Source organism: Gadus macrocephalus, chromosome 18, assembly GCF_031168955.1.
Source record: "Gadus macrocephalus chromosome 18, ASM3116895v1".
Classification (NCBI taxonomy): domain Eukaryota; kingdom Metazoa; phylum Chordata; class Actinopteri; order Gadiformes; family Gadidae; genus Gadus; species Gadus macrocephalus.
The window spans coordinates 8743623-8743996 of NC_082399.1; positions in this window are offsets into that span (position 1 = coordinate 8743623).

The window sequence follows — 374 nt, forward strand, 5'->3', positions numbered from 1 at the left end:
GAGAGAGAGAGAGAGAGGGAGAGAGAGAGAGAGAGAGAGAGGAGAGAGAGAGGAGAAGAGGAGAGAGGAGAGAGAGAGAGAGAGAGAGAGGAGAGAGAGAGGAGAGAGAGAGAGAGAGAGAGAGAGAGAACAACACATCTATTCCGATTACATAATTGTTCTACAATTGCCTCCTTTTTAACCGTTTTTTAACCTTTTCACTGGGAGGGGGGGGGGGGTCAACGAGTGAGAGATATATAGAAATAGATAGAAAGAGAGTGAGACACGGACAGACAGGCAGACAGAGCGCGCGAGACACAAGGAAGTGGCCACCTCTGTGGATCAACGCTCTGGCAAACGAAGAGAAGACCAGCGAGAACAGCTTCAAACCGGTT